Source organism: Lipotes vexillifer, unplaced genomic scaffold, assembly GCF_000442215.2.
Source record: "Lipotes vexillifer unplaced genomic scaffold, Lipotes_vexillifer_v1.1 scaffold589, whole genome shotgun sequence".
In the NCBI taxonomy this organism is placed as follows: Eukaryota; Metazoa; Chordata; class Mammalia; order Artiodactyla; family Lipotidae; genus Lipotes; species Lipotes vexillifer.
In genome coordinates, this window is record NW_006796123.1 from 70,463 (window position 1) to 85,516 (window position 15,054).

Genomic DNA, 15,054 nt, shown 5'->3' on the forward strand with positions numbered 1-15,054 from the left:
ACTCCCTCCCCGCCTGTGTGCAAGTCGCAATACGGTAGGCGAAAGGACCGGCCGCTCCCGCTGAAACTCGGCTGGCAGGCCCGGCTGAGCGGCCGGGGACGGGGCGGCGCTGGAGCAGCCTGGATGGGCCGCGCATCCTCCCCGCCTGCCACCACCCAGGGGAGCAGGGGCCGCACCTGCCACGCGCCCCCTGAGCCAGCACCAGCGAGCACCTGCGGGGCTGCGGGCGCTCGCTCGGCTAACCCAGGGCATTGCCTGGGACACAATTGTCCAACCCAAAAGGGAGCCCGAGGCAAAGCCCAAATCCAGGGCTTTGGTTCACAAGGGGTGGGTGTGGGCTGGGAAGGGGGATTACGTAGGTCTCTCCGCCCCCTCCCCTGATACCTCCTCACCACTGGGAGGGCGCCGAAGGGGAGGGAGGGAGGGAGGGAGGGAGGGGGAGGCGCCGCGAACCCGCTTCGGGGCTTCTTTGTTTCTCTCCGTGCCCGGCAGGAGGGCCCGGTGTGCCCGCCGTACCCTAGCCGGGGTCGCCACCCGGGGACGCCTGCCCAGCCCGGGTGGCGGCACGCCCCAAGCTGACAATTGAACCTCGCGGGAGAAGCAAGAGGGTGGGGAGGAGGGTGGATCCAGGGCCCTAGGGAGGGAGGGCGCTGACGGGGCCTCGGGAGCGGCGGGGAAGCCGCCCAGAGGAGGGCGGGGGAAGGGGCGGTAGGTAGAGTCCCCGCCCGGAGCCCGCTTACCTCGGCAGCCCCGGCCTGGGCACAGATCATGCTCCCATCCGCGCGCAGGTTGGAGCCGGGGGGCGCACGTGCCCTGCCTGGCGCGCCGGACGCTAGGGACCTGCCGAGGGCGGGGATGACCCGGGCGCTCACCCGCTCTCGTAACGCTCCTGGTGCCTGGGGAGAGCGGCGTCCACGGCCACGGCGGAGGGGCGCGTATGACTTGGTGAGTGTGTGCGCGAGGAGAGGGCCGGCTGGGTCAGAGACGCACCGTATTCCTGCTCCAACAACCGCGCCTGATGCGCGGTAACGCGGCGCACTTCATCGCTTTATCCTCCCGCCCGCATCCCCTCCCTCCCTGCCTGCTCCTCTGTGGGTACCAGACTCCCGAACCAACCACAAGACGGGCTTGCTCTCATTAGCGCTGCCCCGCCCTGCAGCCTCCGCGCACCCGCCTCCCTCGCCCCCGCCGTAAATATATATTGATTCTTGTTACCGCCGGTCCCATCCTTCCAACCCCCAGCACGAGTACTGGGCATATCCAGCACCAGCACCAGCCCTTTTGTGTGTGTGCAAACAGTGCTTTCAGAAAGGATGTGGTAGAGACACCCCAGCAGGTACCCTATGACAGGTGTTCTTGGCCTCTGTCTTACACACTTTTCCTTATCTACGTTATGCACCGTTGTGCGCACTCACACATGTCTGGGCACCGTCCTGTATTTGCACCGCAAACACACGAAACAAACATGGTAATTACAAAGGCAAAGGATGAAAATCGCTCCCCGCCCCCCGAAAATCTATTGTTGGGCAAGACTGGCTTTCAAACTGGGTTCTACATTAAACTGCACACGGTGTCAGAATGCTGGAAACACAGTCTGTGATTTCCTGAACAAACTGCATTCTTCACAATGCTTTTTTTTTATTACTTCCATCTCCTGCCCAGCATCCTTTACAGTAGATATTTTTTTCACATTCTGAGAAGTTATCTTTATTCCCATATGCCAAATGCAATCCTCCCTAAACTAAACGAAACACCCTGACTCCAGACTCCTGACTGAACACCTGAGGACAGACCTCCCAAGTCCCAGACTGTATGATGGGCTGCTTTTCAGTGGCTCTCATTTCACTGACACGCCTCTTGGTTTTGATTTCTCTCTCATGACCAGAACTTTCCAGAAGTGGAAACCTTGGAAGATGTGAAGGCAGCTTCACCAGCTGTACCCCTCTCTCCAAGGAGGCACACACATCATCAAGCCTTCCCTTTCCGCATTGCCCTGGCGATGGGGGTGCCCAGGCCTCCGCCTTCCCTGAGAGACACCATCTCTTTGCCTGATGCCCTTAGATCTCAAACCTCACCTAAGGATCCATGCAGAAAGCTGGGCACACATTTCTCCAAGAGATTTTTACACTTCAATTATTATCAACTCCTAGATGAAGAAAACCCTCCAAGAATAGACTAGGGCAGGCTGAAGCAGTGAACAGCAGCATTAACCAACCATGTGATGTTTCCAGACAGAGACTTGCATGGAAACAAGAACTCTGCATTAATCAGCATCCATCGTTTCTAAATTGGCACAGGATCACCAAACCACAATAAAGGCTTTAATTAATTTTTAAAAAGCCAATATTTCATAACAACTGTAAATGGAAAATAACCTTTAAAATTTGTATAATTTAAAAAAAAAAAGACCAATGACAAGATTTTGGAGAAGACTAGTAAGTTATTCTTCCCAAATTTAAAAAAGAAAAAGGGTAATTCTTTGCGTCAATTAATTGCCAGGATGTTCACCTCATTGTTTTCAGTGCTGAAGCATCAACTTGGCTCAGAGATCCTTCTACCTGTTCTCTCTATCCAAGAGACAACTTGACAAGTCAACGTCTCTCCTAAAGATTATTGATGTAACAATCCTGAGATGGGCTTTATTTTCCTCTGGAGAGTTTCTTTTCTTGTACTGAAGGCAAAAAATATGAAAGCAGAAGTAAACAAAGTTTCACATTTTAACATGTTGGATTGATAAAATCGTTGTCAAGCACCTCCTACATGCCAAGTGCAACGGCAATGTACACTCCTGTGTTTTGTCCTGTTTATCTCTCACCTCACATGGTCTCATTTATTCCTCCGGTCCCACTGCAGTCTGAGAATAATAGCATCATCTTATTTTACAGAGGAGAAAAGCAAGGCTACATAGGGCTCTATAATTTCCTTAAGGTATCGTTGCCGGCAGAAGACCTCAAATCTAAAGTTAACTGACTCAGCTACCCTAACCTTAAAGTGAGGCATATTTGGTGGAGAAATGACAAGACTTGCCATGGATTTTAAAGCCATCCATTTATTAATCACATTTATCAAGCTTCTAAGATACTCCAAAAACTGTTCAAATACAATAGTAATGTCACAGCCCCAATGCCCCCAACAATACTAACCTCATATAATGGCATAAGATGGTGAGGGCATTTGGAGAAGCATATAGAAACGCCGTGTACTATCATGATGCCAGTACATCCCCATGTTCCCATCTTTTGTAACTCAGGGTCCAGCACGATGCAGGGAGGGACTGGCATGCCTGCCCATCTCAGGCTACATGCAGGGAAAGGCGAGCAAACAGGGCAAGTGGTGCCTACTGTGCTGAGAAAGCTATGACGTGGGCTGACCAGGGGCTTCACCTTGGGGAACAGACCTTCATCATAATGTCAGAAGTAAATACCCTGTGGCTAAGGGAGGGAAAGGACCAAGCTGTTGGAACTGCACTGCTGGTGTCAAGTCTGACACAGTCTATCGCCGCAGGACTAACTCTAGCCAATGATACCAAATTATAATTTGAAGACCCCTCTGGTCCTAAGGCTTAGGATAATAACCCAGAGGGCAGGTGTCTCACTTGGTCAGCTGAGCAAGTTACCAGATAAAGCAGGCCTCCTCTGATGAAAGGATTTTAATTTTGAAGGGTGATTATACCTGCACATGGCTGAGGAGTGGCAGTGGCTGTCTTGGCAGCTACGAAAACCTTGGGTGGTTCTGGGTCAGGGAGGTCAAGCAGAGCCTGAGATTACATGAAGTAACATTGGACTTTTCTTATGTGAATTCATTCACTCAGTCTACCATTTGTAATACGCTAATTTCTGGAGACGTAACATTAAAGATGGAGTCTCTGACCATGGAGATCAGAGTTGAGAATATTAACATCTTTAATTAAACCAGTTAGCACTACATATTTGATAGATGAAGTGATAGGTCAAATGGAGGGCCATCATCACAGGTCACAAAGGCCACTAATCCAGACCCAGGTGAAGGGAGTGAGGCTGGAGTTCCAAGGGCAGACTTCTCGGAATCAATGGTGCCCACCTTGAGTCTTAAAGGATCAGTAGCAGTTGGCAGGTGAAGGGAGTGAAGGAAGGGCATCCCAGATGAATATGGCAACGTCAGAAGACAGCCAGAAATGTCTGTAGTATATTCAAGAAAATTTCTGTCCTATTGAAATGCAGGCAGCTGCATATGTGTAGTAGAATCTTTCTAGGATTTTAATTTGCATTTTCTTAATGACCAGTGAGGATGAGCATCCTCATAAGTGCTTATTTTCCATTTTTGCTGAAGTGTTTGTTTAAAACTTTTGCCCATTTTTAAATGGGTTATTTCCCTTCATGTTGTGAGTTTCGAGAGTGCTTTCTTTGTTCTAGATATACGTTTTTGTCAGACTGTGATCTCTAAATATTTCCTCTCAGTGTGTGGCATACCTTTTCATTCTCTTGGTAGCATCTTTCACAGAACAAAGATTCTAAGGCTGATGGAGTTAAATTTATCAACTTTTTTCTTTGATGAATCAAGCTTTTAGCATCGTATCTATTATAAAACCCCCTTGAATAACCCAAGAGTTTTGTTCATTTTTGTTTTACAAGTTTTACAGTTTTATACCTTACACTCAGGTCTTTGGTTCATTATTTTTTAGTGAAAGCATGGGTTTTTTGGTGTTTTTGCATAAGGATGCCCAATTATCTCATAACTATTTATTGAAAAGACTATCTTTTCTTGATTGAATTGCCTTTGCAAGTTTTCAAAAATAAGTTGACCAAATTTGTATGGATCTCTTTCTGGAATCTCTATTCTGTACCACTGATCTATCTATCCTTTTGCTAATACTGTGCTATCTTAATTACACAGATTTATACGGTCTTAAAATCATATAGTGTGAGTCCTCCAACTTTGTTTTTCTTCTTTCAAAATGATTTTGGCTCTTCTTATTTCTTTGCCGTTCCATATAAATTTTAGAAACAGTTTGTCAATATCTACTAAAAAATTTCTGCTGGGGTTTTGATTGTGATTGTGTTAAATTTATAGATCAATATCAGAAAAACTGAAATTTTAACAATCTTCCAAATTCTTATAGTATTCCAATCCATCAGCGTGGTATGTTTCTGTATTTACTTAGGTTCTTTGATTTATTTTATCAGTATTTGGGCTTTTCGGCATGCAGAGTTTACACATTTTTTTGTTAGATATATACCTAAGCATTTCTTTTATTTGGTACTATTGTAAAAGGCATTGATTTTCATTTTGAATTTCGCCTTGTATTAAAATGTATCTGGGATTTATTTTAATCAGTTATGGACATGCAGACATGCAGACACAAAAATGATTTTCAAGAAGGAAGAAGCTTATACTCACAGATCCCTAGAAACAGGAGCCATGAGGGGCCACGTGGGGAAGCACAGGGGGTCAGTCAGGAGGCAGAGGGGCAAGAGGAGAGCATGGCCCAGAGCATCTGTTTTGTTCTCTGTAGGAAAGGGTAGAAGAATCAGACCAGGCAAATTTGAACAAATTTAGGATTTGATCATGTGAATAATTTTAGAGGGCTCTGGGCTAGAGGGGTAAATCTTGGGTTGTTCTGTACTTGGCCCTGGAGTGACTTAGGGCAGGAAAAATATTGGCTTGATGTGTGAGAGTTAGACATAGGAGGTGGCAGGGAGCATGGACTCAGAATTAGGTGGTTTGTATATGGAAGATGTGCTCATAAGAAAGTTGTTTGCTGTCTCTAGGAATTAACTAGTCCTGCGAGGGGATCTCTCCCCAGACAACGAGGCCCCTAAGATTTCAAAACATCATGAAATACAGAAAATAAAAAACATGATTAATACAGACTTGTTCATTGCTAGAACAGGGAAAAAATGTGGGTGTTTTTTTTTTTTTTTTTGTATATTTACTTAGTATCTTGTGATTTTGCTAAAATCATTTATTAGTTCTTTTTTTTTTTTTTCTTTTTTTTTTTGCGGTACGCGGGCCTCTCCCTGTTGTGGCCTCTCGCATTGCAGAGCACAGGCTCCGGACGCGCAGGCTCAGCGGCCACGGCTCACGGGCCCAGCCGCTCTGCGGCATGTGGGATCTTCCTGGACCGGGGCACGTGTGTCGGCAAGGCAGGCAGACTCTCAACCACTGCGCCACCAGGGAAGCCCTCTAGGAGCTTTTGTGTAGGTCTCTTGGAATTTTCAGTGTAGACAATTATGTTGTCTGTGAATAGAGAGAGTTTTATGTCTTCTTTTTCAATCCGTATGCCTTTTGTTTGTTTCTTTTTTTGTATTACCTTTTCTATTCCTTGAATATATTTTAATGTTATTAATTAATTCAATAATTCATTATTTGCTGAGCTTCAGTTGGAAGATGAATAATATTTAAAGAGCAAACAATGTGTGGTCAAGTTAAATAGTTAAGTACAGTATGATGTAAGCGCTAAGACGGATGTGTGCTGTCAGTGTGACAGGAGTGAGCTTGCTGACTATGGCCAGGGAAACTGGATGCTTCCGGTAAGAGAGTTTTAGAGGAATAACAGGAGTTTGTTGAAAGACCAAAAGGAGAAATGCATCCTAAGAAGAAAGAACAGCATAGAGACCGGAGGAATAGAATGTACTTGAGAAATGGTGAAGAAGAGCTCAAATTAACTGGAGAAAAGAGAGAGTAGGGTCAGGGATAACTAGAAAGAAAGATTTGGGACAGATTATAATGGGTCAAACATGCCCTGCTCCAGATTTTAGAATTAATTTTGTAAGTGATGAAGAACCATAAGGATTTTAAAGTCAGGAAGTAAATTAACAATATTTGTAATTTATATATACAGCAAAGCAAAATTTACATTATGACTTCAAGTTTGTAATGTTTTGATAACAGAAGTGTCAGGTTAGGATGGCAGTTGACTAATTTGCCCTCACCCACCTTTCTATCAAAATACTTCTCAAAGAGCGCAAGACATAGAAAAGTGGCAGACCATTATGAGGTATGAATGTTTAACAACAATTTATCTCACTCCAGAAGGATTTTCACTAATCCTTCATGGATTAGGAAACATGGATTAGACATCGAAACACAGCCAGATAGAAAACAAAAAAACAAACAAACAACAAAAAAAACGATATGACTGGTTTCCCTTTCCTCAGAAGTGCATTGCCTCCATTTAGGAAAGGAGGATAGTGGTGAAGAGTTTGGACTCTCCAATGATCTGGTTTAAAAATGTGTTTCTACTATTTACTTGTTCTGTGTTCTTCAAAAATGTATTTAAATTCAATTTTCCTTTATGTATAAAATTGACTTATTTATATTTTTTACCTTAAAAATTGTTGAGGTTATGTGGGCTAACAAATGTGAAGTTCATAGCATTGTGCTTAACATACAAGAGTATTTAATGTTCCTTAGCTTGTTCTATTAATAATGTTCTTTATAAATCCATTTGAAGATTCCAGCATGCTGTAATGCATATGACTAAGTTTTAAAGTGTTTGTACAAAAGTTAGATATTCAAAATATGTAAAGAGTTTTTCAAAAAGATTTTAAAAAATCAATTTGTGTAAGAGAAAAATGGGACAAAGGGCATTCAAAAACTTTGACAGATGATTTAAAATTAACAATGAATGCATGAAAAAATTTAAAATACCCCTATGAATCAAAGAAGTGCAAATTAACAGACCATTTTCACTACTTAGGTTGCACCTAAAAAATACACGTTTAGCAAATTCCCTGGTGGTCCAGTGGTTAAGACTCTGCACTTACACTGCAGGGGGCACGGGTCTGATCCCTGGTTGGGGAACTAAGATCCCTCATGCCACGCAGTGCAGCCAAAGAAAAAAAAAGTACACATTTAGCATAATTGCTACTTAGGGTGCAGTGTATTTCTGCTGGTGAGAAAGTAAATCGTTCCAACTTATCTGAAGAGAAATTTGTGACTTGTTTCACAGATCTTTAAACAACTCATGTGTCTAAATGTAGGTGTATTAGTTAGTTGTTGCTGCAAAACAAACATCCCAAATCTTAGTTGATTAAAACAACAACCATATATTATTTCTCATGAGTCTATAAATTGGCTGTAAATTGCTGATCTGGGCCAGACTAAGCTGATCTCAGCTGGGCTCATTTATATGGGCAGTTGACAGGTTTCCTGAGAGCTGGCTGATCTCGGACAACTTCATCTGGGACAACGGTGCTCTCCTCCAAGTGATCCCTCATCTTCTCACAAACTGGTCCAGGCTTGTTCTCATGGCAGTGGCTGGGGCTGAGGAGAGAGGGCAGAAATACATGAAGCTTCTGAAGTCTAGGCTCCCATTGACCATAGCCCATCATAAGGCCAGCCCAGGCACAAGGGGAATGGAAATAGATCCCACCCCTTGATGGGAGGAACTGTGAGGTCCCATTGTAAAGGGTATGAATATAAGGAAAGATTGAGAATTGAGGCCCCAAAAGTGACTGTTATGAGAAACAAGAGACAAGACCACATTGACCAACATCTTGGATTTGAACACTTACATCCTTGTTATGAAGGACTTAGAAGTACATTCTTGGACTATGCTTCACAAGTTCCATCCTTTAGCATAGATCATATGACACCAAATAAAGTAAGATAAAACTCTGGACCCTCCCCCGTTTTTCTGCAATCTTCTGAAATAGCTAAAGAAAATCTTGCAACTGCCTCCTTTTTTTTCCCTCTATGCATCTACTCAGATCTCTATTTCACAAAATAGACATAACAAAGAATAGAACGGCCAGCCACCGATGCATTGCTCTCCAGAGTGCTTATTTATCCATGATAAAAGATTTACAATCTAAGCTTGAGCCAGGATAAGCTGTGGAAACAGCGGATACTGCAGTAGGAGTACAGACTAAAATAAACCATGCTGTTCAACAAAACTGCAAACTGAGTCTCTAATTTAGTTAAATAACCTGAGCTGTCAAAGGAAGCATACATTTAACCACAATCCTGCACGCCCAGGTCACCTGCAAGTTTCTGAATATTAAGTGGAAACTGTGCACCCACACCTGACTTTCAGGTTTATATCCTGAAACCATCAAATGAGCAAAGACAGGGCTAAGAATATTCCAGCCATCCCATGTTCACTGAAACTGGATAACCCTCTGGCCATAAGACAAACAATCCGAAAACAAAAATGGGAGTTCTGGGGCTTCCCTGGTGGCGCAGTGGTTGAGAGTCCGCCTGTCGATGCAGGGGACGCGGGTTCGTGCCCCGGTCTGGGAAGGTCCCACGTGCCGTGGAGCGTCTGGGCCCGTGAGCCATGGCCGCTGAGCCTGCGCGTCCGGAGCCTGTGCTCCGCAACGGGAGAGGCCACAGCAGTGAGAGGCCTGCGTACCGAAAAAAAAAAAAAAAAAAAGGGAGTTCTGAAAGTATACTTCAGTGAAAGAAAGAGAGAACATTGCTCCTAGAAATTAAGAAGCATATCTATGAAATGACTTTCTATTGAAAAAATATTTTTACAACTTAGAAGGTATAAGCTAGGTACCTTCATGAAGTTGACAAAGGAAATAAAAAGAGAAAAAATATGATGCAGGTAGAGATGTAAAAAGGAGAGTGAGAAACAATAAAAATGCAAGAAAACTTCAAATGCAGGTACAGACTGAAAATCCATATTGGAGACTGAAAGGGGAGAAAAGACACTACAGGGGAAAAAAAGACTGATATAATGATATAAGGATAACCCTGAGAAAAGTGTCAAACTCTAGAGGAAATGACAATGAGACAAATGAGAGAAAAAAATGAAAGCCATATATAGCAGGTAAAGGAGCTCCACCCTTAAAACTGTTATGTATTCCTTGGGAGAATGGGGAAACACTTGAACCAAAAAATCAAAAACATTTTAGAAGCAATCTTTCCCAGGATGAAGTAATCCTTGGATCTACAAATCTAGAGGATTTTTCTGTTCAAAAGAATAAAAATCCTACACCTAAATATGTGCTAAATTTTAAATCATCATCAATAAAGAAAAAAATTATACAGGTTGCCAGATTAGAAATAGAAGTAAAACAAAGGAACGAACAAAGTCTGGCTGGACTCAGATTTCTACTCTGCAACATCAAATGCTAAAACACAATGAAAGAGCATTGGGGAGGGCAAAATATTTTGTAAATAAAAATTCTCTATCTTTTCAAGTTATTCACTTGCAAAAGTGACAGAAGCTATCTCAAGATACAGAAGAATTCAGAAACATAACACTCATGTTCTCCCCTCCCAAAATAATTCCTCTAAGACATGTCAAGGTAGCAAGATATAAGTGAAAATGAAGAAATGCAGGACTACCCACGAGCATTGAAACCAAATAAATATGTAGGGTTCCGTGTGATTTCCGTAAATAGAGTCACATCAAATGCAAAAAAAAATTTTAAACCTCTTATTGAAATAGATATGTAAGAAAAAATCATAAAATAATAATTGTGTGATGATAAAATAGCTTGATAAGGACAACAAAATTAATGTCAGGTGGGAGGTAACGATATACTGTATTTCCTGTTCTGATTCTGATAATTTAAAAAGTACATAGTTAATCAAAAATTTTTTGGCAAATCATAGAAGAATTTAAAATAGGGATTCAGGACTTCCCGGGTGGTGCAGTGGTTAAGAATCCGCCTGCCAATGCAGAGGACACGGGTTCGAGCCCTGGTCTGGGAAGATCCCACATGCCGCGGAGCAGCTAAGCCCGTGCGCCACAACTACTGAGCCTGCGCTCTAGAGCCCGTGCTCCACAACTACTGAGCCCATGTGCCACAACTACTGAAGTCCGCGCACCTAGAGCCTGTGCTCCGCAACAAGAGAAGCCACCGCAATGAGAAGCCCGCGCACCGCAACGAAGAGTAGCCCCCGCTCGCCACACGTGCAGCAACGAAGACCCAACACAGCCAAAAATAATTAAAAAATAAAGTTGGGATTCGACTACTTAAATGTGGACTTTAAAACAGGATTATATCTACATAAATAGTAGAATTTAAAACAAAATTTTAATTGTTTCTTCAATCCAGAAGATAGAAACAAATAATAGGTCATATTCTTAATAACATAAAACAATGACAGAATTGAGGTTAAGCATACTGTTTTGGGCTGATAGAAGTCACCCCATTTAAAACCAACGGGTTAAATTCCCCTATTAAACTTCTTCAAAAACAAAATACAACAAACTAAATCACATATATAAATTATACATGCATATATTAAAAGCCTAAAAATGCTAACATAAATTAAAAATGAACAGTAGACAAATTAGGATAAGCAAGTGAATACATTAAAATAACATTTGTGACCCTGTTAACAGGCAAAATTCCAGCCTTAAAAATACCAACAAAGCAAAAAAATGCATAATAAATAATTTTACATTGATATGAATTATCTATAAGAAGTTTTAAGTCAAAATGTAGAGAGTAGCCTTCTATCAAAATGCTTACAAGTGTTAAGCACAGAGATTTGTTCCTAGTATCTTTTTTTAGGAGACTTTAGCATGTCTCCAGCAGTCAAGGTAGACTTCCCAGGGAAATTTAAAGTACATATGGTTAGAAAAATATGATGGAAAATCTCAAGAAGGAGACATATATCAAACGTTTTAAAACTCAAACAGATGTGTTTTATTTAACCAGCCATGAAACATTTATAAAAATGGACTATATACAAGGCTACAAAGTAAACCTCCAGAACATCTAAAGTAAGACATTTTATACTCCATATATTATATTAAAACTTTTGCATTCCCTCACATTTTCCTCCACAGGATAAATATTTTCTGGTTATTTCTTCCTAGGTCTCAACCGCAAAATCTCAGATCTTGCTGGTACACATTAGCCAGGTACCGCAATTCCTTCAGTGTGAAACCTATTTCCTTCTGGAAGATAGACAGTGATCATTAGTACTTGACCCTTAATTTATCACAATGGAGACAAGGACAGGAGATGAAGGATAAGTGTCATCTTGTAAGGCTCCCATGTCAGGTGAACCTCTGCAAGACTTTAAGCTGGGGAAGCTTCTCTCCTCTAACAAGGGACATTGTCCCATGCCTGGGACTTTTAGGGCAATCAACCAAATCGCCCATTCTCAGTTCTCAGGGTCCCACTGTTTTCTTATCAGAGACCTAACTTTGACATAGGGGACCTATCAAGGATCCTCTGCATCACTCTCTTACAATAAGATCCTAGGTCCGATTTTCAGCAGCACCTGCCCTGCGGCTGAAAGACCTAAGGGTTTCCCAAAACCCTGCCTAGAGACCTCTGGTTTTTTGTAGTGTGCTGCAAGTGGATAGCTTGTTAAAGAATTCCAAAACAATTAAAAAAAAACCATCCAGGATATCATTCCTGTGCACCTACAAAGAGAGGGTTATACATTTGTTTTGCTTCGTTGCAAATAGTGTGCATCCAAAAAGGTACCCATTCTCTTTCACTGCCGTAATCTTCACCCAAATATTCAATGCCTTCGTGACCTAGATGTCATGTGGAACCTCTGTTCACTATGGTTCTTGATATCTTCATGATTGGCTCAAACTCTAATTCCACACTCTGAGAAAGTTCAAAGCCTTTTCAAGGGTTTTTCAAATTGCTAGTGTGCTTGCATCTTCACAGGCATCTCCGGCCGTGGACAACATCTTCCCTGTGTTTTCATAATGCACAGATGTGATGCTGTTCTTCACGTAACCAAAAAGAGGAAGAAAAAAAAAAACAACTACTGACAAAAGTATTTCTGGATGTTGGGGGTAGGTTGTGGGAAGGAGAGGTGGCATTGCGAACATTTCCTGAATCAACATTTAATAATCTCTTCGTTAAAATTCTTTTTGGGCACCCTGTCACAGGAGCTTTGCCCCATCCCACTGACTCTTCTCTTTTCTCTGTTCCTCGTTTCCTCCCACCCAGATTGCCTGGGAAACCAAAAATTTTTCTCCTCACCTTTGTAGACAGCAATTCAGCTTTCTGCTAACTCTTACTCCCAAACTTTCCCACACAAACTCTTCAGCCAAACCGGAAAGGCTGCTATTCAACTCCAACTACGCAGACCGTAAATAATAAAAACTTTTTTCTCTTACACTTTTCTGATATTATGACTTCTTGTTATCTTCCAGTAGTCCCAGAGATGTAGCTCCCAAGTACATTCTGCCAACTCTTTTATGAAGATGCAAGAATACTCTTCAAAGGTCAAGGTTTATTTATCCCATTGTAAAAACTTCTCAAATTCTGCCATACCTTATGTAGCCCTAAAGCCCAGTTCCTTCTTTTTCTAATTATTTCCAGCAAAAGTGGCTCAAGTGTCTTTGGGTATGTTTTTCTACCTTTGTGTCAGTTTCCTTCATTTGAAAATGAGAATAATAATAATGTCCTCAGCATAAAGTTTGTTATGATGATTAAATAAATACACTTAGAACAGTGTCTACCTAGCACAAGTAAGTGTTCAGTGTATGTTAATCATTTTTGTTTTCATTATACTTATCATATACAGACCCAAGAGTCTCTTAGTTGCCCCAAAGAATAAAGTAAAGAAGCATAATGCCACAGAATGTCAGCTAGGGGCTGGACAGGGGCTATTTGAAAACCCTACTGCAGGGTTAAAATAGAACTCCCTACAAAATCCCATTTTGTTCCTAACATCTGACTCCATATTTAATTTAATACCTCTCTAGCTAGAGACTATCAAAATAGACTGAGTCCCATGTTTTCTCCACATACACCTACACTTACATATACACAATGTATGAAAAGAGAAGCCTACATAGTATCAGAGAGATTGGAGAGATCCACATGACATCTTTTCTAGCCATGCCTCAAAAACATCCAGATTTCAGAGCTTCCTCTTAGACATAAAGTCCATCTGTGACAGTCCTGTTTCTATGCATGTTGAACAGCACATTTTCTCTCCCAGGGAATATTGGGAACATGTACTGCCAACATCCTGGCAGAGCCTTCCTGGGGAACCACGCTTCTCTTTTTCTTTGGCTCTCAGAAGTGACTTATACTCAAATTTGCCTTTGTCAAATGGAGAAGACAAGCAATGTGTCTTAAATAGCACTCTTATAGTTAGAAATATGCATGCAAAGATTAATTTTGGAATTTATGCTTTTTTTTTCCCTGAAGAGCATAATTTTCTAAAACCTTGGGGGAAAAAAAGTTTATGTTCTCACTACCTTTTTAAAAACAACAGTCTCAAGAAACCTTTTCCCCTCAAATTTCATCTTGCAAAGTGAATTTTGTAAGTTGAGCATAAATGCAAATGGTAAGAAAAACTAGGCAACTTTTTTGGTCACACATATGATGGAGAAATCCATATTTAAAGATTACAAATTGATGAGAAAAAGGAGTGATCTATTAAAGAAAAAAATTAATCTAGATATGAAAGAATTGCAAGTGACTAAAAAACATGAAAAATGTTCCACCTAACTAGTAATCTAAGATAAACAAATTTTAAAACAATAATGATGGAACTTCCCTAATGGTCCAGTGGTAAAGAATCCGCCTTACAATGCAGGGGACGTGGGTTCGATCCCTGGTCAGGGAACTAGGATCCCACATGCCGCGGGGCAACTAAGCCCGAGTGCCACAACTACTGAGCTCACGCGCCTCAACTAGAGAAGAGAAAACCCTCATGCCACAACTAGAGAGAAGTCTGTGCGCCACAATGAAAGATCCTGCATGCCTCAACAAAGATCCCGCAGGCCGAAACTAAGACCTGACGCAGCCAAAAATAAGTAAGTAAATAAATCTTTAAAAAAAACACAAAACAATAATGATAGCTCATTTTTTGCCTAAGAAATTTGCTGATACTAATGATAAAGTAAAAAGAAAAATATTTGATTTTGGTGATGTGGGTGGTAAACAGACACTCTCTTATAGTATAGAATAGAAGGAGGAGCATTTGGTTCAAATTTTGTAGAAGGCAAATTGGCAATGCATTCAAAATTTTATCCTTCGATCCCCAAATTTCCCTTGTAGGAAACATATCTAAGCTATATTTAGCTACTTATCTCTGGCGATGCTTAAGGGGGTATTTTTTTGTAATGAAAAAAATTGTAAACAACCTAAAAATCCAAAATAGTGGGTTTGTTAAAAGTAATAT